Source organism: Chlorocebus sabaeus, chromosome 16 (assembly GCF_047675955.1).
Source record: "Chlorocebus sabaeus isolate Y175 chromosome 16, mChlSab1.0.hap1, whole genome shotgun sequence".
Taxonomy (NCBI): Eukaryota; Metazoa; Chordata; class Mammalia; order Primates; family Cercopithecidae; genus Chlorocebus; species Chlorocebus sabaeus.
In genome coordinates, this window is record NC_132919.1 from 25,054,457 (window position 1) to 25,077,086 (window position 22,630).

A 22,630-nucleotide genomic window follows, 5' to 3' on the forward strand; every position below is an offset into this window, starting at 1 on the left:
TTTGGGAGGCCGAGGCGGGTGGATCACCTGAGGTCACGAGTTCAAGACCAGCCTGGCCAGCATGGTGAAACCCTGTCTCAACTAAAAATACAAAAAAAGTTAGCTGGGCGTGGTGGCGGGCGCCTGTCATCCCACCTACTTCGGGAGGCTGAGGCAGGAGAATCCCTTGAACCTGGGTGGCAGAGGTTGCAGTGAGCCTAGAAGGTGCCTTTGCACTCTGGCCTTGGTGACAAGATTGAAACTCTGTTAAAATAATAATAATAATAAATAAATAAATACTTGAGACTGAGTAGTTTATAAAGGAAAGAGGTTTAATTGACTCACAGTTCAGGGAACTTACAATTATGGCAGAAGGTGAAGGGGAAGCAGGCACCTTCTTCACAAGGCGGCAGGAAGGAGTGAGTGGAGAATGAGGAAGTGCCACACTTTGAAACCATCAGCTCTCCTGAGGACTCCCTCACTCTCAGGGCAGCAGCACGGGGGAAACTGTCTCCAGATCCAATCCCCTCCCACCAGGTTCCTCCCTTGACACAGGAGGGATGAGTTTTGGGTGGGGACACAGAGCCAAACCTATCAGGGTCTCAGCCTGTCTTGTAGCTCCCTGGGGCTGAGGCTGAGTACAGAGCTGCTGGCCCTTCTCTACAGCACTGGGGGCTCTGCCTGTGCGCCCCCATCTGCTGCTTCCTGGGGTGGTGGCTGCTAGCTCAAGAGGAGGTTGGATCTGCTCTCCTACCCACCCCTCTCCAGGGCCTTGTGGTGCCCTGGCCACGTCCTCCCAGGGTAAGGGCAGGAAACTGGGCTCCTTGCCCTTCTTGTTGCTTGGGTGACAATCCTGGGGTCATTCGTAGGCCCCATCACTGTTCCTCCTTCTAAATGGAGAGCATTTTGGCAAATCTTCCCGGTAGAGGCCGGGGACTCATCCCTGTTATCTGTTCTAGCTTGGTAAAGCCAGGTGAAGACATCTGGGCAAGCAGAAAGTAGAGTGGCCCCCAGGAAGGGTGGGTGGAGGGTGCTAGCCTTTGGGCTTGCCTGGACCAGCGTGTGAGGGGCCAAGATTATCAGCAAGTAGGGTTGTCAGGGCTAACATCAAGAGACAGTAATAATGCTGGTGGGGGGATGGCGGTGTGGCTGGCTTCGTGTGGGGCATGAGAGCCAAGGTTTGTCAGCTCACAGAGACGCGCCTGACCCATGGACTAGTGGCTGTGGAACCCAGTGGTTGCCCTTAGTTCCTGGATCCTGGGAGACTTCTGGAACCTGGGCTTGGGGCAGCCTAGGGGTGGAGGTGGTGGGTGACGCCGTAGGGGTCTCTGCTTCTCTCTTTCAGTAAGAGGGAAAACCAAGAAAGGCACTGAATCATGGTCTGCAGAGAAAGCACTTGCGCAATCACCAGGAGAATGAGGGGCCTGAGTTGTCTTCATTTCTCCTAAAAACATGCATTCTCTCCCAGGACACCCTGGTGAGGGCAGGAAGCACAGGGTGTGTGTGTGTCTGTGTGTGTGTGTAGGTATATGCATGCGTATGTATGTATGTGCATGTGTGTGCACAGGTTTGTGCATGTGAATGTATTTATGTGTATCTGTGTGCATGTGTGTGCATATGTGTGTGTGTGTGTGTGTGTGTGCGTGTGTGGTGTGTGTGTGTTGCAGGGCTTTACAGTGGACAGGATGTGGGAAGGCAGCTGCAGTTCCAAGCTACAAGTCTTTCTGATAGAATGGTTAAGATTCCCTGGACCACAGAAAGAGTGTTTTCATTTGCACCCATTTTTATTAGCATTTAAATCTGCATTATTTGTAGCAGGTAAACCTTATGTTGCTTAACTATTTTTAGAAACATTTACACCAGCGGTCCCCAAACTTTTTGGCACCAGAGACCAGGTTTCTTGAAGACAACTCTTCCATGGATCCGGGAGAAGGGGAAGCGATGATGCGGAGATGATTCAAGGCCATTACATTTATTGTGTGCTTTATTTCTATTATTATTTCACACATATTTCTATTATTATTTCATTCCATCTCTCCACTATCTATCTGTGGGCTAACAGGCTGCGTTAGTTTCCTAGGGCTGTTTTACAGGACCACAGACTGGGCACCCTCAACAACAGAATGTTACTGTCTCACAATCCTGGAGGCCATGAGTCCACCATCAAGGTGTCAGCAGGGTGGGTCCCTCTGAGGCAGTGCAGGAAGGCTCTGTTCCAGGCCTGTCTCTTGGCATGTGGGTGGCCGTCTTCTCCCTGTGACTCTTGGTTAAGGGTGACTCTGGTGAGGGCTCAGGAGAGCCTGACAGAATGTTGGTTGCATATGGAGGGGGTCGGGCCTGGTGTCTCATGCCTGGAATCTTAGCACTTTGGGAGGCCTAGACAGGAGGATCGGTTGAAGATGAGACTTTACGACCAACCTGGCCAACATAGGGAGACTCACTCTCTTAAAAAAATAAAAATATGGATGGGAAAAATCATTCAGATGAAGTCTCAGATGGCAATGAAGAACATGTTATTGGAAACTGGAGGAAAAGTGATGCTTGTCATAAAGTGACAAAGAACTTGGCTGCATTGTGCTCCTAGTGTTTTCTGGAAGGCAGAGCTTGTGAGCGATGAACCTGAAATTTAGCAGAAGAAATATCTAAGCAAAGTATTGAAGGAGTACCTTCATTCTCTTGAATGTTTCTAGGAAAATGAAAGAAAAGAGGAATGATTTAGAGACAGAACTTATAATCAAAAGGGAAGTAGAACTTAAAACTTTGGGAAATTTTTAGCCTTCTCAGCCTGCCTGAGTTCTAATCCTAGCTCTGCTTATTAAGTTCTTTTAAGGGGATGATCTTTGAGCAAATGTTGAGCTCCTGTTTTCCCAAGTCAATGGACACAATAGTTGCTACCTTGTGAAGGATTCATGTAATTGACCAGCATTTACCAAGTAGCATCAGTGTTCAGTTTTAGTCCTTGGTGATTCTGTAGTTGGAGTGTGAGGCGGTGCTGGGGTGAGAGGTGGTGTGTGCCTGTAGCACTTAATTGCAGGCAGAAAAGAAAAGATACTTTTGATAACCCAGAGGGAGCTTTTCTCTGCTTTTGTGTCAAAAGAGAAGAAGGGAGTTTGGGCAAGGATAGGAATTCTCTTGAATACTAAGCTCTCTTCCACAAAACCAGAGGTAGATAGAATGTGTAATAATTTACAGAATTTCTAGACTTCAGCAATCTGATTTTTTACAATTTATTTTTTCAGGTTGAGACAGCTAAAGTTAATCTGTGGCGATGTTTTGGATGCACTGGCCAGACACCTCACTCCAGCAGCAAGGTTTTCTATTGCGAAATGTAGGTTCTATAGTAGAAAGGAAAATATAAGATTAAAAGTTGGCCTTTTTAGAATCACGACTTTCTTCTATATAGGTTTCCAACTTTTATTTAAAAATAATTGTTTAATGTTAGAAGGGTGGTTGATGTTGGAATAAAAAAGATGATCAGGCTGTTATAAAAATGCATTAGCTTTTGCTTTACTTATATTGTTTTGCTTTCATGGGACCTATCTCATTCCCCTCCCCCTAACGGCCACACATTGCACAGTGCTGACTGAATGTTTCATATAGAAAGTTTATTTTACGATTAATACACTTGTGGCATTTCTTGGAACCACCTTGCTTGTTTAATTCTAGTCTATCAAGTGATAATTTTGTCGATATTTAGAGGCTCCTCACTTAATTTCAGTGGGATTTTTGGTTATATTTAATAAGGAAAATAATATGAAATGTCTCAGAAATAAAAAAGAAACAAAGTCAATTATTCCTGAGAGTTTCTAAAATTATTGAAGTACATTTGTTAATTGTTAGTGTAGAACCTACATTTCATAATAGAAAACCTTGGACTTGCCAGTGGTAGCTGCTGGAATGAGGTGTCTGTTCAGTACATCCAGAATGTCGCCTCAGATTAACTTTACCTCAGTCTCAACCTGAAAACATAAAAAATAAAACTTAAAAAATCAGATTATTGAAGTCTAGAAATTCTGTAAATTATTACACATTCTATCTACCTCTGATTTTGAGGAAGGGAGCTTAGTATTGAACAGAATTCCTTTCCCTCTCCCAACTCCCTTCTTCCCTTTTGACACAAAAGCAGAGAAAAGCTGCCTCTTGGTTTTCAAAAGTATTTTTCCTTTCCGCATGCAATTATGTGCTAAACACACACACACCACCCCCCACCCCAACACCCCCTCACAGTCCAAATCCAGAATCACCAATGACTAACCACTGAACACTGATGCTACTTGGTAAACGCTGGTCAATTACATGAATCCTTCACAAGGTAGCAACTATTGTGTCCATTTACATGGGAAAATAGGAGCTAAGACATTTTCTCAAAGATCATCCCCTTAAAAGCACTTACTAGGAGCTAGGATTTGAACCCAGGCAGGGTGCAAGGGACAGAACAAAATTCAAACCCATGCAGTTTGCTTTCAGTGCTTAGATTCCTAACAACGTTCAACAGGCAATCCCTTTAGTGGAAGAGATCCAAAACTAGGTAAGATACCACAAATCTATAGACCAAAGAAACTTTTGCCATTCATCTCTATTCATTTATAATGCTGAAAACGTACACATCACCTCTAAAGGCACATACCCAGTTTGCTTCCTTTTTTTTGTTGTTTTGAGATGGAGTCTTGCTCTGTTGCCTAGGCTGGAGTGCAGTGGCATGATCTTGGCTCACTGCAAGCTCCGCCTCCTGGGTTCACGGCATTCTCCTGCCTCAGCTTCCCAAGCAGCTGGGACTACAGGCGCCCACCACAAAATCTGGCTTATTTTTTTTGCATATTTAGTAGAGACGGGGTTTCACTGTGTTAGCAAGGATGGTCTCGACCTCCTGACCTTGTGATCCACCTGCCTCAGCCTCCCAAAGTGCTGGGATTACAGGTGTGAGCCACTGTGCCTGGTCAATGCATTTTCTTTTTCTTTTTTTTTTTTTGGAGACAGAGTCTTGCTCTGTCACCCAGGCTGGAGTGCAGTGGCACCATCTCAGCTCACCGCAACCTCCGCCTCCAGGGTTCAAACCATTCTGTCTCAGCCTCCCAAGTAGCTAAGATTAAAGTGTGTGCCACTACACCCGGCTAATTTTTGTATTTTCAGTACAGACGAGGTTTCGCTATGTTGGCCAGGCTGATCTCGCCTCTAAAACCATATGATAGAATGGGTTGCATGGCCCAAGAAGCAGGACTGCTTCTACTGTAACCTGAAACCACTATGTAGCCCTTTCCTGTCCTAGGCCTCACACAATGCTGGTAGATTTCCTTGTCACTTGGTCAGGTTTAAAGCAGTGTTCCTAAGTGGGGAATATGCTGCCACCAGAGCCCAAAGAGGCCTGGTAGGCATTATGCTTGCTTCTTAGTGGTGGGAAGTGCAAGATGGAATAATTTGACCTTTCCTTTGGAAGGAGATATCCCCACTATGCCTGAAGCCACTAAAACTTCACTAGTGTGGCAGGCCCCTGGATCTTTGTAGAACCCTCTGGAACACATGTCTTACCCAGGCCTCCAACAAGTATTTGTATTTCTTGCTCATCTGGTCCAAATAACATCATGTCATTGATATAGTGGGCCAGTGTCATATTCCAGGGTGTTCAGATGGTCAAGGTCCTTTCAGAATGTATTTCTACAGAATGCAAGAGAGTTAACACAACCCCAGGGCAGGACTGTAAATCTGTACTGTTGTGCATCCCACATGAATGTAAACTTCTTCCAGTTAGGAATGGATAAGAATGCAGCCAGGTGCGGTGGCTCATGCCTATAATCCTAGCAATTTGGGAGGCTGAGGTGGGTCGATTGCCTGAGGTCAGGAGTTCAAGACCAACCTGGCCAACATGACAAAACCCCATTATCAGGGGAATCCAGCCTCCAATATTTCAATGTAAGTTCCTTTCTATTTTCCCTAAGTGCCAGCTGGTCTGAGAAATAAAGGGAAAGAGTACAAAAGAGAGAAATTTTAAAGCTGGCTGTCCAGGGGAGACATCACATGTTGGCAGGTTCTGTGTTGCCCCCTGAACTGTAAAACCATCAAGTTTTTATTAGCAATTTTCAAAGAGGAGGGAGTGTACGAATAGGGTGTGGGTCACAGAGATCACACGCTTCAAGGGCAACAGAAGATCACAAGGCAGAAGGTCAGGGCGAGATCACAAGGTCAAGGCGAAACTAGAATCATTAATGAACTTCCATATCCTGCTGTGCACGCATTGTCATTGATAAACATCTTAACAGGGTTCAAGAGCAGAGAACCGGTCTGAATAGAATTCGCCAGGCTGGAATTTCCTAATCCTAGCAAGCCTGGGGGCGCTGCAGGAGACTAGGGCGTGTTTCATCCCTGTCTACAGCTGCATAAGGCAGACACTCCTAGGGTGGCCATTTTAGAGACCCGCCTTGGGAATGCATTCTTTTCCCAGGGCTGCTAATTATTAATATTCCTTACTGGGAAAATAATTCAGCAATATTTCTCTTACCCGTTATCAGTAATAACAGAAACATGGCTCTGTTCCGTCTGGCTCCCAGGCAATCAGACCTAATGGTTATCTCCCTTGTTCCCTGTTCTTTTTGCAAGGGGCCCAGATTTCATATTGTTCAAACACACATGCTTTATGAACAATTTGTGCAGTTAACACAATCATCACAGGGTCCTGAAGTGACATACATCCTCAGCTTATGAAGATGATGGGATTAAGAGATTAAAGACAGGCACAGGACGTTATAAGAGTATTGATTGGGAAAGTGATAAATGTCCATGAGATCATCACAATGAATGTCCTACTGTCACGGCTTCAGCAGGTCCCTCTGTTCGGGGTCTCTGACTTCCTGCAACACCCTGTCTCTAGTAAAAATACAAAAATTGATGAGGCATGGTAGCAGGCACCTATAATCCCACCTACTCAGGAGGCTGAGGCAGGAGAATCACTTGAACCTGCAGGGTAGAGGTTGTAGTGAGCCAAGATCACACCCCCTTCACTCCAGTCTGGGCAAAAGAGCAAGACTCCATCTCAAAAAAAAAAAAAAAAAAAATGCATTGGCCAGATTAATGGCTAACAATGGCACACACCTAAAGCCATGTTAATCTGCTCTAATGAAAATACCATTTGTAACCCAGCAAGCACAACTGGGGCTATTCCTAGGATGAGTTTGCCACATCCTTCAGGAACTGAAGTTCCTGCATTTCAACCATTTCTACTTCACTTACAATGGACCATTGCGTTCTGGTTAAGGTCAGAATTAAGTGGGGAAAACATTACTCCTGCATTCGTGAAGTCTTCAAAGGTGGCTTTAATCTCTGCTGTGTTCCCTGGAGTGTAATACTGTCTTTTATTTACTGTCTTGGATAGAGGAGGAGGGAGTAGTTTCAGAGGTTTCTACTTGGCCTTCTCCACTATGATGGCCCCAATTTTACAGTCTAAAGAAGAAATTATTGGGAGAAGCCATCTACCCTGGATTCTGAGTATCCCGGCACATTCTTACTAATATGCTGGGAAGACAAGACCTTGCCTCTCTCTACTTAGGAGATTTCTCAGGGTTGTACACACAGCAATGAACCTTGAGAGATGAGCTAACATCTCCTTCCAGGACAAAGAGTAGACTTGCATACTGCTTATAAAAATAGTGGATTGCCGGCCAGGCACGGTGGCTCATGCCTGTAATCTCAGTGCTTTGGGAGGCCGAGGCAGGCAGATCATGAGTTTAGCAGTTTGAGACCAGCCTGACCAACATGGTGAAACCCCGTCTCTACCGAAAATACAAAAATTAGCTGGGTGTGGTGGTGGGTGTCTGTAATCCCAGCTACTCAGGAGGCTGAGGCAGGAGAATCGCTTGAACCTGGGAGGCAGAGGTTGCAGTGAGCTGAGATTGAGCCACTGCACTCCAGCCCGGGTGACAGAGTGAGACTCTGTCTCAAAAGAAAGAAAGAAAAGAAAGAAAGAGAGAGAGAGAGAGAGAGAGAGAGAGAGAGAGAGAGAGAGAGAGAGAGAGAGAGAGAGAGAAGGAAGTGAAGGAGGGAGGGGAAAGAAAAAGAAACAGTGGATTCCCATAAAAAGGAATGCAATCATGTCCTTTGCAGGGACATGGATGGAGCTGGAAACTGTTGTCCTCAGAAAACTAACACAGGAACATAAAACCAAACATAGCACGCTCTCATTCCTAAGTGGAAGTTGAATAATGAGAACACAGGAAACATGGTGGGGAACCACACACACTGGGGCTTGTTGGAGAGGTTTTGGGGAGGGAGAGGATCAGGAAAAACAACTAATGGATGCTGGGCTTCATACCTAGGTGACAGGTAGATCTGGGCAGCAAACAACCATGGCACGCGTTTCCCTTTGTAACAAACCTGCACATCCTGCACATGTACCCTGGAACTTAAAACAAAAGTTGAAGGAAAAAAAAATGGTGGATTCCCTAAACTCAGTGATTTTTCCCCTGTAACACAACCCACTTTATGTATACGCATCAATCTGGATCCTCTGCATCGCCTCTGTGGGAACTGGGGGCAAGGTGAACAGATACAGACATGACACTGATACTGCTTGCTGTGGTCTGATAAAGTCCTTTCTCTCTGACGCAAAAGTCTTGTATTCAACAGCAAACATGAAACGATAACAGACTAATGGCTTTTAAGGAGGGCAAAATCCTAGTCCCTGACAGCAATGATGGGGAGCAGAGGCGGTTCTTCCAACGCCCACGTATTTCCATGTCATATTACATTGGCATTATACATCTGGAGACAGAAAATCAGGTGGGTCTTTGGACCCCCTGTGAACCAGACCTGGGTCAAAGGCTCCATTTATTACCTAGCCCAAATATGCTCCCACTTTAACAGGGAGACCACAATGAAGCTTTGGGTCTCCAGGCATCAGTGTGAACTCAGGCCTTATATCCAATAGCTCTCAAAAAGGCTGGGAATTACCCTTTCCTGAGGAGATGGCCATTGGTTTCTTTGGAGAAGGATTGGGGGAATCACGATCATATACATTTGCTGTGGCACTTCTTCCTGGAAACCTACTCTCTGCTTCAGTCAGGTTCTGGGTTCTGGGTTATTGGGATGACTACCCTCAAACTCCTAATCACCCATCTTTGATTTCTTCTGGTTGTGCAGATTGAACAATTGGCTTTTTGGCTGCTCCATCGATCTTACTCTGGGAACATAATGTTCTTTTTTGTTTCCGTCTGGCACTTTTATTGTTTCACTTTTTCTGTTTGATTCATTGGAGTGATTTGGGAGTGTGATATGAACCATGGCTCCAGTTTACATCCTGATGGCATTCCAATTGCTCCACCATCACCTGATTCCATCACTGGATTTTTTCTTTTATTGAATAGTACATCTTTTCCCCACTGATTTGAAATGGCATTTTTGTTAAATGCTAAAAATTAATTAATTTATTATTTTTTTTGAGATGGATTCTCACTGTTGCCAGGATGGAGTGCAGTGATGCAATCTCGACTCACTGCAGCCTTTGCCTCCCAGGTTCAAGTGATTCTCTTACCGTAGCCTCTTGAGTAGCTGGATTACAGGCATGCGCCACCACACCCAGCTAATTTCTGTATTTTTAGTAGAGACAGGGTTTCACCATGTTGGCCTGGATGGTCTCGATCTCCTGACCTCATGATCTGCCCACTTTGGTCTCCCAGAGTGCTGGGATTACAGGCGTGAGCCACCATGCCCAGTCAAAAATTCATATTCTTATTAATTTTCTCCATAGCTCTCCTTGAATCTGATCCTCCCTGGTGTCACTCATTGTGCTAAGTGTGCCCAGCTTGCATCTGAGGGTTAAATGCTAGTCCCTGACAGGATCCTGCCCGTTCTGTGGCAGCATTTGCTACCATGAACACTGACCCATATGTAACAGCCTCAGCGAGTTTCCCAACAATGCCAGTGCCCCTCAGTCAGTGCTTTCCTTATTGCTTTGTAAACAGAGTGCCCTCTAGACCCTCCCATGCCATGGTAGGCTGGCATTATGCAGAATATCCACTCTAATGTACCCACCGCACTCAGTCTTTTGATCCCTTCCTCCACCATAGTCCATGATAGTTCTAGCATTTCTATCTCACTTACAATGGACCGTTGCTTTTCCCAAACTTTGAGAGGCAACCGGGCAGCTTAATAGCACCATCTCCTGGGATCTTCAATAGTTGTTAAATTTTGTATCACGGGCTATTGGTCCCACATTGATAAACTCTGTTATCCAAATCTATTCAGTGCTCCTTGATCCACCACCCTCAAGATACAGTGCCAGATGTACTTTCCTGGCTTCTGCTGGAATCTGTGATCTAGGTCCTGCAGCTCCTTTGGCGTATACTGGACCTGAACGTGATAGAGAACACAGCCTTCTTTGGAACTATGCTGCTCTTATAATGAAGGCCTGGTCCTGTTCCTCAGCCTTTTCTGCTCTCCCGTTGCAGGTGATGAGTCTCTTTACATGCTGCCAAGGAGGGCCTCTGGTTTTCACACTTCAGCTTACAGGCGATTAATCACCCTCAGCCTTTCATGTCTTCCTCCAATGCAGCAAGAGCCAGAAGAAACAACCATCCAATTCTCAAGTCTTTATATTAATATAATTACTGTTGCCCTTGAAACTCTCAAATTCCTCTCCAGTCTATTCTCTGCCATCAGTTTCCCATTCCAGTTCCCTGCTGCTGGGAGGTTTGTTGTTGTTGTTGTTGTTTTGGTTTGGTTTGGTTTTCTTGTTTCTCTGAGACAGTCTTGCTCTGTTGTCCAGGCTGGAGTACAGTGGCATCATCTCGGCTCACTGCAACCTCTGCTTCCCAAGCTCAAGTGATCCACCTCAGCCTCCCGAGTAGCTGGGACTACAGGTGTGTGGCACCATGTCTGGCTAATTTTTTTTTTTTTTTTTTTTTTGAGACAGAGTTTTGCTCTTGTTGCCCAGATTGGAGTGCAGTGGTGCGATCTTGGCTCACTGCAACCTCCACCTTCCGGTTTCAACCGATGGTATTTTTGTTAGAGCAGATTAACATGGCTTCAGCTGTGTAGCTATTATTAGCCATTAATCTGGCCAACGCATTCCTTTTTTTTTTTCTTTTCTTTTCTTTCTTTTTTTTTTTTTTTTGAGATGAAATCTTGTTCTTTTGCCCAGGCTGGAGTGAAGGGGTGTTATCTTGGCTCACTGCAACCTCCACCCGCTGGATTCAAGTGATTCTCCTGCCTCAGCCTCCTGAGATTACAGGTATGTGCCACCATACCTGGCTAATTTTTATAGTTTTAGTAGAGACGGGGTTTCACTATGTTGGTCAGTCTGCTCTCGAACTCCCAACCTTGTGATCCACCCGCCTCGACCTTCCAAAGTGCTGGGATTACAGACATGGGCTACTGCACCTGGCTGGAGGTTTTAATAATCATGCTGGGCATGAGCCACTGTGCCTGGCAAGTTTTTTTTTTTTTTTTTGGTAGAGATGTGGTTTTGCTATGTTGCCCAGGCTGGTCTTGAACTCCTGAGCACAAGCAATCCATCTGCCTTGCCCGCCTAAAGTGCTGGGATTACAGGCATGGGCTACTGCACCTGGCTGGAGGTTTTAATAATCACACCACAACCTCTTGCCACGGGTTTGATCAGGTGTTTATTGTAAGTCAGCTGTTGTGTGAAACAGCTCCATAATCCCATCATCTGCTTCTCATGAGAACTCCTGATACCAACTGTCATAAATTAGGTTCCCTGGGAAACTGACTCTGAGACTGAGATTTACTCTGAGTCATGTAGGAAATGTCTTTGGGAGTGCTTTAGGAATAGGGTTGCCAGATAAACTATAGCATGCCCCGTTAAGTTTGCACTTCAGATAAACGAAGAGCGCAATATGTGGGACATGTTTATATTAAAAGTTATTCTTACTTATCTGAAATTCAAATTTCACTGGGCGTTTGGTGTTTATATTTGTCAAATCTGGCAACTTCTGTCTAAAGAACAACACCTATGAGAAGTGAGGAAGGCAAGCTCATGAAGGGGAGACGTTAAACTATAAGCAGTTGGAGGAGAGGCTTCCACTGAGTCTATGGCACCGTCTATAGGTTGGAGAGTCCTTCAGAGCTGCCCTGGGCCAGGCGCGGTGGCTCACATATGTAATCCCAGCACACTGGGAGGCCGAGGTGACAGACCACCTGATGTCAGAAGTCCAAGACCAGCCTGGCCAACATGGCGAAACCCCGTCTCTACTACAAATACAAAAATTAGCTGGGTATGGTGGTGGGCACCTGTAGTTCCAGCTACTCAGGAGGCTGAGGCAGGAGAATCATTTGAACCCAGGAGATGGGGTTTCACCGTGTTAGCCAGGATGGTCTCGATCTCCTGAACTCGTGATCCACCCCCTTCAGCCTCCCAAAGTGCTGGGATTACAGGCATAAACCACCATGCCCAGCCAACTATCTGATTTTTGACAAACCTGACTGAAACAAGCAATGAGGAGAGTATTCTCTATTTAATAAGTGGTGCTGGGAGAACTGGCTAGCCATGTAAAGAAAACTGAAACTGGAACGCTTCCTTACACCATATACAAAAATCAACTCAAGATATATTAGGTGGGGCATGGTGGCTGTAATCCCAGAACTTTGGGAGGCTGAGGCAGGTGGATCATTTGAGGTCAGGAGTTTGAGACCAGCCTGGCCAACATGGTGAAACCCCATCTCTACTAAATATACAAAAATTAGCAGAGCTCATGCTGTCGCAATCCAGCCTGGGCAACAGAGTGAGACTCTGTCTCGAAAATAAATAAATAAATAAATAAATAAATAAATAAATAAATAAAGCTCTTTGTTTCCCTTCCCACCAGATAGACATTCTTGTGCACAGTGCTCGCTTAGATAATTATGCACTTATTTAGAAATTCATGGGGCTAATTTTGGAACACATGAGACATGAAGACCCAACTGCTAAGTTCCAGAGATTACCTCAAGGCAGTTAATCTACAACCTGGCCATTGATGAGATGACAGCAGCCCATGTGGGTGGACCATGACTCAAGACAGCCCTGGAACAAGATACACAGGCCTCATACCCAGCACTACTCCCGCATGGCTCCCATTCCAAGTTCCCCTTTTTATCTATCTATCTATGTATCTATCTATGTATCTATCTATCTATCTATGTATCTATCTATCTATCTATCTATCTATCTATCTATCTATCTATCTATCTATCTATATTTTGAGATGGAGTGTCTTGCTCTGTTGCCCAGGCTGGAGTGCAGTGGCGCGATCTCGGATCCCTGCAATCTCCACCTCCCAGGTTCAGGCGATTCTCCTGCCTCAGCCTCCCAAGTAGCTGGGATTACAGGCGTCCACCACCAGGTCCGGCTAATTGTTTTGCATTTTTAGTAGAGACGGGGTTTCCCTATGTTGGCCAGGCTGGTTTCAAACTCCTGACCTCAAGTGATCCGCCTGCCTCGGCCTTCCAAAGTACTGGGATTACAGGCATGAGCCACAGTGCCCAGCCAAGTTCCCCTAAATTTCTGGGTTTATAGGCTTGTGCCAGGCCATATTACATAATTTTTAAAGCCAGTGTTATGGTCCTCATCTGTTAGTTCAGAGCAGTGAGGTCCAGTGGAAATATAACGTGAGCCATATGTGTAGTTTAAAATTTTTAGCAGTCACGTTAAAAACAGTAAAAGGAAACGGGCTCACATCCCGGATAAACACCCGGGTCTTTTTAAAAACTCAGGTGTGGCTGGGCGCGGGGCTCATGCCTGTAATTCCAGCACTTTGGGAGGCCAAAGCAGGCAGATCACAAGTTCAGGAGTTCGAGACCAGCCAACCTGGCCAACAGGGCGAAACCCCATCTCTACTAAAAATACAAAATTAGCCAGGTGTGCTTGCAGACACCTGTAATCCCAGCTACTGGGGAGGTTGAGGCAGGAGAATCGCTTGAAACTGGGATGTGGAAATTGCAGTGAGCCAAGATCACACCAATGCACTCTAGCCTGGATGAGAGAGTGAGACTCCATCTCAAAAAATTAAAAAAAAAGGAAACAAACAGCCCAGGTACAATGGCTCATGCCTGTAATCCCAGCACTTTGGGAGGCCAAGGCGGGTGGATCACCTGGGGTCAGGAGTTCGAGACCAGCCTGGCCAACATGCAGAAACCCGTCTCTACTAAAAATACAAAAAAATTAGCAGGGCGTGGTGGCAGCTGCCTGTATTCCCAGCTACTCGGGAGGCTGAGGCAGGAGAATTGCTAGAACCCTGGGGACGAAGGTTGCAAAGGTTGCATTGAGCTGAGATGGCACCACTGCACTCCAGCCTGGACGACAAGAGTCAGACTCCATCTCACAAAAGAAAAAAAAAAGGAAACAAACAAATGAGCTGACATACTTAATGGTAAATGGTTGAATGTATTCCCCTTAAAATCAGGAACACGGCACAGATGTCTACTGCCACCATTCCCATTTAATTTATTAATAACATCATATTGGCAGTTACAGTTAATACAATCAAGCAAGAAATAAAAGGCATAGGCATCAGAAAGGAAGAAGCTGTTTCTATTTGTAGACAACACTGTCTACAAAGAATCTACAAAAAAAGGTTCTGAAAACGCATAAATGAGCAATGTTATTCAAAGCCACAGCTTTTACATCAAATCTTCTATCTCCAGATCCTTATATCAAATTGCCAACTGGATATCTTCACCTGTATGTTTCCCAGGAACTCCTAAGACTCAGTATTTCCAAGCCCAAATTATTGATATCTGTCTAAACTTGGTCTTTCAAAAAAATTCCCTATTCCTCTGGTAATGCCATCAAGTTACTTATTCTAATATAGCTTCCCAATGTTGATTTATCCATCTATCCATGCTGAAAAATGAAGGTTTGTCTTAGACTATTCCTCTTACCTGCCCCATATACTTGGTCAGTTAGGGTATCAGTTAATCTTGTAATGAAACCAATTGCCCCAAACCTAGAGTCTTAAAAGACAATAATCTATAGGCTGGGTGTGGTGGCTTATGACTGTAATGCCAGCACTTTGGGAGGCCAAGGTGGGAGGATCACGAGGTCAAGATATCGAGACCATCCTGGCCAACACGGTGAAACCCCCGCCTCTACGAAAAATACAAAAATTAACTAGGCGTGGTGGCACGTGTCTGTAGTCCCAGCTACTCAGGAGGCTGAGGCAGAAGAATCACTTGAACCCAGGAGGTAGAGGTTGCAGTGGGCTAAGATCATGCCACTGCACTCCAGCCTGGTGACACAGCGAGACTCTGTATCAAAAAAAAAAAAAAAAAAATCCCCTACTTATGTTAAGAGTACCAAAACTACGGCCAGGAATGATGGCTCATCCCTATAATTTTGGCACTTGGGGAAGCCGAGGCGGGAAGATAGCTTGAGTCCAGGAGTAAAATAGTGAGACTCTGTCTCTACAAAATAATAAAAACTTAGCTGGATGTGGCACACACCTGTAGTCCAGGTACTCACGAGGCTGAAATGGGTGGGTCACTTGAGCCTGGGAGGTCAAGGCTGCAGAGAACTGTGATCACACCACTACACCCTACACCCAGCCTGGGCTACAAGGTGAGACCCTGTCTCAAAAAAAAGAAGTACCAAAAATCTATAGCCGTTTCGGGAATAAAACACATGCAGTTAGTGAGGTTTTTCTCCCCCACTGCTATAACTAATTTTTGGTTGAGACGCTAAGCCAAACACCATTTTAAGTCTGTGGCCCAACCTAAAAAGGGAATCATACTCTACAAAAATTGTACCTTCCACTCTAATTGCTAAAATAAAATGTTGCCTTATGAAAATCAATTCTGTAGGTATCAATGAGTTACAAAAGCATGGCTTATTAAAAAAAAAAAAAAATAGTGGGCCAGGTTACCTACATGAACTGCAAAGCAAGCAAACTGAATTTTCTTTTTTTTTTTTTTTTGAGACGGAGTCTCGATCTGTCGCCCAGGCTGGAGTGCAGTGGTCGGATCTTAGCTCACTGCAAGCTCCGCCTCCCACGTTTACGCCATTCTCCTGCCTCAGCCTCCTGAGTAGCTGGGACTACAGGCGCCCACCACCTCGCCCGGTTAGTTTTTTGTATTTTTTTTTAGTAGAGGCGGGGTTTCACCGTGTTAGCCAGGATGGTCTCGATCTCCTAACCTCGTGATCCCAAAGTGCTGGGATTACAGGCTTGAGCCACCGTGCCCGGCCGCAAACTGAATTTTCTTATCCAAGAGCCCATCCTCATACTTAAAATTTCCCATGACTACATGGGAATTCTTTCACTTACCAGAAAGACCTGATTGGCACTTTCACAGAGAGTTGAATCATCTGGGCTGTCGACAGGTGTCTGATGTGTAGACTCAGAATCAAACTGACTTACATCCTCTTCAGATTGCTTTATACAAACAAAATAATTTAGAAAATAATAAATAGTCCATATGACATCAATCAAATGCACCGTAAGCTCTGGGAGCTCTTTTCACAGGGGTTAACTACAATGAAGTATTAGACTAGTCTTAGCAGGCACAGAATGAAGAAAACAATGCAGGTGGAAAGTACTGAGTCAAATTACATCTTCAAATCTTAAACATGCACTCGAATAGATTTTAGTATACAGTTCTTCCTATTAAAAATGTGAATATATCAACTGGACATGGTGGCTCATGCCTGTAATCCCAGCACTCTGGGAGGCTGAGGCGGGCAGATCACAAGGTCAGGAGTTCGAGACCAGCCCGGCCTATATAGCGAAACCCCAGCTCTACTAAAAATACAAAATGGTGGTGGGCGCCTGTAATTCTAGCTACTCGGCAGGCTGAGGCAGGAGAATTGCCTGAACCTGAGAGACAGAGGTTGCAGCAAGCACAGATTGTGCCACTGCACACCAGCCCAGGCGACAGTGTGAGAGTCTGTCTCAATTAAAAAAAGAAGTGAATATATGGAACTCAAAACAAGCTGGAAAAAATGTCAATACCAATTTCCCCTCTCACAAAGCTTCAGTGTGCCTAGTCCACTGGCTAAATCCCTGTGTAGAGATAATTAGTTCAGTTGGCTACTGCATGTTTGTAATAAACCTGAAAAACTACTGAAGCAGAGTTAAAACACAAATTTTTTAATTCATGTGTTTAACTGGTAAGATGCTCCAGTTAAAGTTTCTTCCCACAGATTATTTCATTCCTTTAGAAATCTAAAGGAGCAAAAATAATTCTCTATTCTGCATGGGTTATAAGTTGTATTTCCCTGTGAAAGTGTAGTTATCACTTCAGTGCTAACCATGAGATTGATTTATTTAATTCCTTCTCTCTTTCCCAAAATATGTGGTTAGACTCTTGGTCCAAATGTAGGAAGTATATAATAATTTAGAACATCTGACTTCATACTAAAAGGTGACCACACTGACCTTATAATTCTCTCAGAGCCCAGACTGTGAACCTGCACTACCTGGAGGAACGGCTGATTCCAGGTGTGGGGAAACGCACAAGATAAGCATAGAACACCAGTTTCCTTATTTTGCTCTCTGGTACAACACCAGCCCATGTGCTCATGTCAAAAAACTCAGAAACCAACATGAAGACGCACCCAGCGTTCACTGCAGCCAGCATTCAACAAAGGGAAAAACTGAGCATCAATAAAGACAACTGCCAGGTGCGGGGGCTCACGCCCATCATCCCAGCACTTTGGGAGGCAGAGGCAGGTGGACTGCTCTTGAGCTCAGGAGTTGAAGACCAGCCTGGTGAACATGCCAAAACACCGTCTCTACCAGAAACACAAAAATTAGCTGGGCATGGTGGTGTACCTGTGGTCCCCGCTACTCAAGAGGCTGAGGTGGGAGGATTGCTGGAGGCCGGGAAGTCAAGGCTGCAGCGGGCAGAGATTATACCACTGCACTACAGCTTGGGTGACAGAGTAAGACCCTGCCTCAAAACAATAAATGAATAAATAAAAATAAAGTAAAAACAACTGCAATGAAATGAAACACAAATATGTTGAAACGTGTAAGTTTATAATGTACTAAAAAAGAAAAAATCACACACACAAAGTTCATTGGTCAATTTTGGGAGATGCTAGGGAACTAATTCATTATTTTGAAAACTAGGAAAGAATCAAACATACATCCTGCCTTTCCTGTATGAAGTACACCTTGAGTAACTAACTAATCAAAGACTTTCTCTTTATGAAAGAATTCCAGCTAACAAAGAAAGAAGAAATAACAGTTAGAATAAGACCATTTCATAAACACCTGATGAAATTATAAAAGTAGGCCAGAGTTTCTCAACCTCAGTGCTACTGACTTTTTAGGCCTATTAATACTTTGCTGTAGGGGGCTGTGCTGTGCCGACTCTTACCCCTGAAGGTACCTATGGCGTTCACTCCCCCACACTGTGACAATCAGTGTGTCTCCAGACATTACCAAATTACCCTGGTAGTGAAATGCTGACACAGGCAATGATCAGTGACCACTAACATCACACACACACAGACACACACACACACAACTACACATTATGCCTCCTGATCAAAGCATGTAATACTGAGAGTTTAATCTGAATCAGATCAACCACCTAAATGTAACTATCAGTTTTTGGAAATTCAGGGAACAGATGAACATGGTCAGTGAAACTATGGGGATAATATCAGCAAAATCAAAATTTGAGAATTCTACAGGACAAATGACCCGGTTTCATCAGTAAATCACAAGGGGAATCTGTAAATGACAAGAGACCTAAGAGACATAGTAACCAAGTTATATACAGACCTTGATTAAATCCTTACAAACAGGACAAAAAAAAAGAATGGAACAACAACAACAAAATTAGGTGGGGCAACACAGAGAAACCTCATCTCTAGAAAAATTCAAAAAACTAGCTGGGTGTGGTGACACACCCCGGTGGTCCCAGCTATGCGGGAGGATCCCTTGAGCCTGGGAGGTTGAGGCTGCCATGAGCCATGATCATGCCACCGCACTCCAGCCTGGGCAACAGAGAAATATCCTATCTCAAAAATAGAAAAAAAAAAATACCTGGGCAAACTGTCAACTTCTGAGGTGTGATGCTGGGACGGCAGTTATGTTTAAACAAGATGACCTAATCATTTTTTAAGCTGGGCGGTAGGTGTATGACAGTTATCCTCCTTACAATAGTCTGTTGCTTTTTAAAGTGGGTCACATTATGCTCCATGACCAAAAAATAATCACCATCATCATCCTCCTCCTTCTCCACCTACATCCCAAGGAATGGAAAAAGAAACTGTATTTTCTCAGATTCTGAGGTGGGAGAAAGACAATAACACACTAACTCATTTACTCATAAACATATTGCTATGGGTTGAAGCGTGTGCCTTACCCACCCCCCAAAAAATTTCCTATGTTGAAATTCTAACCTCTAGCTCCTCAGAATGTGACCTTATTTGGAAAGGGTTATTGCAGACGGAATTAGTGAAGATGAGGTTCTACTGGAGTAGAAAGAAACCCTAATCCAGTATGCCTGGTATCCTTACAAAAAGGGAAAATTTGGCCACAGATATGCACACAGGTAGAACACCATGTGAACATGAAGACAGAGATCCGGGAGATGCACCTACAAGCCAAAGATTGAAAAAGATTACCAGCAAACCACCAGAAGCCAGGGGAGAGGCAAGGAACATACAGTTCCTCACAGTCGTCAAAGAAACCAACTCTGACAACATGATGTAGAATTTCTAGTCTCCAGATCTATGAGATAATAAATTTCTGTTGTCTCAGCCACCCAGTTTGTGGTACTTTGTTGCAGCAAGCCTAGCAAACGAATTCACATATATTCTATAGTTTGAAGAAAGAATTACCAGAAAATCATATTTAAAATGGTTAAATTAAGCAAAATAAAATAAACCAAAAAAAGAAAAGTCCCAACTACCTGAAATACTTAATTGTCTTAGGAAACTGACTTAAAAATAGCTCGTACAGTCAACTGCCACTGGCTTTAGTTCTTTAAAAAACAGTACAAAAATAAAAGATGCTTGGCTGGGTGCAGAAGCTCACACCTGTAATCCCAGCACTTTGAGAGGCTGAGGTGGGTGGATCACTTCAGTCCAGGAGTTGGGTGACATGGTGAAACCCTGTTTCTGCAAAAAATTAGCCAGGCATGGTGACAGGTGTCTGTAGTTGCAGCTATTCCGGAAGCTAAGGTGAGAGAATCACCTGATTCTGGGGAGGTCAAGGCTGCGTTGAACTGTGATCGTGCTACTGCACTCCATGCTGGGTTCCTGGGTGACAGAGTGAGACCCCTTCTCAAAATAAAATAAAATAAATAAAAAATAAAAGAAAAGATGCTGAAGAGAGGATAAACCAGAGATCTCTGAGCTGCTAATGAAAATAATGTTTCTGTCTGCTCTGAGATTTTTCCTTTTTTTTCTTTTTTTTCTTTTTTTTTTTTTTTTTTTTTGAGACGGAGTTTCCCTCTGTCGCCCAGGCTGGAGTGCAGTGGCCTGATCTCAGCTCACTACAAGCTCCGCCTCCCGGGTTCACGCCATTCTCCTGCCTCAGTCTCCCGAGTAGCTGGGACTACAGGTGCCCGCCACCAAACTCGGCTAATTTTTTGTATTTTTAGTAGATTCGGGGTTTCACCATGTTAGCCAGAATGGTCTCGATCTCCTGACCTTGTGATCTGCCCGCCTCGGCCTCCCAAAGTGCCGGGATTACAGGCGTGAGCCACCTCGCCCGGCCGCGATTTTTCTTATTCTAAAAAAGTCTCAAGCGATCCTCCTGCCTCAGCCTCTCAAGTAGCTGGGACTCACAGGCACATGCCACCACACCCAGCTAACTTTTTTTTTTTTTGAGACGGAGTCTCGCTCTGTCGCCCAGGCTGGAGTGCAGTGGCCCGATCTCCGCTTACTGCAAGCTCCGCCTCGCCGGTTCATGCCATTCTCCTGCCTCAGTCTCCCGAGTAGCTGGGACTATAGGCGCCTGCCACCACGCCCGGCTAATTTTTTGTATTTTTAATAGAGACTGGGTTTCACAGTGTTTGCCAGGATTGTCTTGATCTCCTGACCTCGTGATCCGCCCGCCTCGGCCTCCCAAAGTGCTGGGATTACAGGCGTGAGCCACCGTGCCCGGCCCAGCTAACTTTTAAATGTTTTGTAGAGATGGAGTCTTGTTATGTTGCCCATGCTGGTCTTGAACTCCTGGCGTCAAACAATCCTCCCACCTGGGCCCTTTAAAGTTTTGGGATTACAGGTATGAGCCCCTGCACCCAATTATATGCTTTCATGTATACTTACCAACAGAGGTTTAAAGCGGGGGCTCCACCTTTCCAGCCAGAAGTTCTTCCCAGTTAATGTGTCTAAAGAATGGATGAGCCTAGGGGAAAAAAAGCGGAACGAAAAGTTGAGGGGAATAGACTTTGCTGGATTGAGAAATTAATCACCTTTTTGAAGTTACAAGTCACAAAATAAGCTAAACTTATAAGCAACTACATATAACCCTGAGAAATACATAAAACTAGCACTATCTTCCCCACAAAACACCAAACATGTCAATCCCTACTTGAACTTCTCCAGAGTCCCCAGGCCCAGCTCCCAGACGAGAAGCAGCTTGAAAGAGGAAAAAAAAACCTGGATAAAGAACCTTAGTCAAACTGATTTTTTTCCTTTTTAGACTTTGCTTGTCTAGTTTGTCTTGAGAAAATATAGTTTATTGGCCGGGCACGGTGGCTCATGCCTGTAATCCCAGCACTTTGGGAGGCTGAGGCAGTTGGTTCACCTGAGGTTGGGAGTTCGAGACCAGCCTGGCCAACATGGTGAAACCCCTTCTCTACTAAAAATACAAAAATTAGCCCGGCATGGTGGTGCACACCTGTAATCCCAGTTACTAGGGAGACTGAGGCAGGACAATCACTGGAACCTGGGAGGCGGAGGTTGCAGTGAGCCAAGATCATGCCATTGCACTCCAGCCTGGATGACAGGGCAAGACTCTGTCTCAGAAAGAAAAGAAAATATAGTTTACTAATTACTACTGAATAGTTGTTTAAGGGTCTGTAATCCCAGCACTTTGGGAGGCCAAGGCAGGTGGATCACCTGTGGTCAGGAATTCCAGACCAGTCTGACCAATATGGTGGAACCCTGTCTCTATTAAAAATACAAAAATTAGCCAGGCATGCTGGCGGGCGCCTGTAATCCCAGCTACTTGAGAGGCTGAGGCAGGAGAATCGCTTGAACCTGGGGGGCTGAGGTTGCAGTGAGCCAAGATCGCGCCACTGCACTCCAGCCTGGGTGACAGAGTGAGACTCTGTCGCAAAAGAAAAAGAAAAAAAAAAAAAGAATTATAAAAACCAATATGAAAAGAAAGTCGTTAGATAAATCTGTACTTCGCCTTCAAAAACTGAAGACTTTTTTTGTTCAATATGTATTATTCAAAATATACATTAAATTCTATCTAGTTAAATCCTAGTCATTGAATCTTATAGTGTTGGTGACCATTTAAGAACCTTACCTTTTTAAGCAGATCTCTGGCTTCTTGTGTGAGGTAGGGAGGCAAATTGAGTTTACATCTGAGGATGTTGTCAGTTGTTTTCTTTCTATTCTCCCCAGTGAGTGGGGGCTAAGAGTAGAAGACAAGTGAAAGATATTAGCAGGGAGTGAAAAATATTAGCATATAAGAAACAAATTTTAAATAACAGTATTATCTATTTCCTGAATTAGTTATGCATGGAGATCAGAAATGTATGC

At 44.5% G+C, this 22,630-nt stretch overlaps 1 long non-coding RNA gene across 1 annotated transcript in view; it reads right to left on the minus strand.

The window, feature by feature from the left end:
* LOC140708757 (uncharacterized) overlaps positions 1-22,630 on the minus strand; it is a 29,146-nt gene extending 6,516 nt beyond the window's left edge. Inside the window, exon 1 of the long non-coding RNA XR_012088969.1 lies at positions 22,395-22,630. This is a non-coding gene — a long non-coding RNA (uncharacterized lncRNA). The remainder of the gene's footprint in view (positions 1-22,394) is intronic.